We start from the raw sequence: 1856 nt of genomic DNA on the forward strand, positions 1-1856 counted from the left end.
AGCTGGTCCTGGCGGAGAGGATTGAGCCGTGGTGCAGTAGACGTGGTTCAGCTGTGCAGGCTCTCTCCGAGAGCCCTGACCTGCAGCTGGCGAAGTGCCTCCTGGAGCTCATCCGGCACGCGCCTCTGCCCAGCCCCTATTCCCCGCATGGCAGACGCCGATGCTTTTCGCCCTCGAGCAGCACCCTGGACGCGACTGGCTTGGGTGAAGGCGTGCGATGCGCCCACGTCTCCTTCTGACGCCCGAGGCGCTTCACGTGTGCGAAGAAGGGACGAGAACCTCTTGCTAGACGCATGGCCCCGATTCGACGGCAGGGCAGCTGGTCCTGGCGGAGAGGATTGAGCCGTGGTGCAGTAGACGTGGTTCAGCTCTGCTTGTGTGTATGCATGGTTGCTGCTGGCCCGTGTGTGAGGGAATGACACGCTCTATAAGCAGCTCCCTCCCTTCCCCGTTTCTACCGCCAGAAACGCGATATGTGTACATCAAACAAATGATGTGCTCGTAGTTGTTGGTATGCTCGGTGAGTGTGTGCTGATACAGAGGCTGAATGACAGTCAGAGTAGCCGTCTCAAGGCATACTGTCCGTAGCCCCCATTTGTCTGCAATAACGGACTGCTCCTTTCTCTTCATCGAGCCCATTACTTGGCCATAAAGCGTGCGTCGCACGCCCCGCTGCCCACCAGTCTGTCACAGACGCGATCGCGTATGTGCCGATCGCACCCGTGGACAATTAGCAGTCCAGCATAGCAAGTGAGAAGAGGCACGACGCTGGCATTTGCGTGCCCATACAAGCGGATGTATGAACAAGTGTAGGCCCCATTACCCAAACTGAAGAGTGACCGCACCGTGTTATGGAATGCAGCAGCTTGAAGCAACTTGGATGGGAGGGGGGGGGCATGGCATCCCAGGATGGTGTGCAGGCTCTCTCCGAGAGCCCTGACCTGCAGCTGGCGAAGTGCCTCCTGGAGCTCATCCGGCACGCGCCTCTGCCCAGCCCCTATTCCCCGCATGGCAGACGCCGATGCTTTTCGCCCTCGAGCAGCACCCTGGACGCGACTGGCTTGGGTGAAGGCGTGCGATGCGCCCACGTCTCCTTCTGACGCCCGAGGCGCTTCACGTGTGCGAAGAAGGGACGAGAACCTCTTGCTAGACGCATGGCCCCGATTCGACGGCAGGGCAGCTGGTCCTGGCGGAGAGGATTGAGCCGTGGTGCAGTAGACGTGGTTCAGCTCTGCTTGTGTGTATGCATGGTTGCTGCTGGCCCGTGTGTGAGGGAATGACACGCTCTATAAGCAGCTCCCTCCCTTCCCCGTTTCTACCGCCAGAAACGCGATATGTGTACATCAAACAAATGATGTGCTCGTAGTTGTTGGTATGCTCGGTGAGTGTGTGCTGATACAGAGGCTGAATGACAGTCAGAGTAGCCGTCTCAAGGCATACTGTCCGTAGCCCCCATTTGTCTGCAATAACGGACTGCTCCTTTCTCTTCATCGAGCCCATTACTTGGCCATAAAGCGTGCGTCGCACGCCCCGCTGCCCACCAGTCTGTCACAGACGCGATCGCGTATGTGCCGATCGCACCCGTGGACACGCGTTACAGCAACGCACCGGCTCGGCGGCCTGAGCGCGGCCTCTGCGCCAACCTCGACTCATCATCCACCGCCGCTGCGCAGGCTGCCTCACACCCGCGGCTCCCACCATGCTGGCCGCCACCTGGCGCACCTCTCTCGGGGTCACACGCAGGCGTCCCGCACCAGTAGACCGTGTGAGGGCCGTGGGGCGGGATGCGCTCGAGGCACGTTGCCGCTTCGCCCACCATATAGGTGGCACGAGCGTGCTCGCACCGTCTCGGGCCG

The sequence above is a fragment of the Leishmania donovani genome, chromosome 32 (genome assembly GCF_000227135.1).
Source record: "Leishmania donovani BPK282A1 complete genome, chromosome 32".
Taxonomy (NCBI): domain Eukaryota; phylum Euglenozoa; class Kinetoplastea; order Trypanosomatida; family Trypanosomatidae; genus Leishmania; species Leishmania donovani.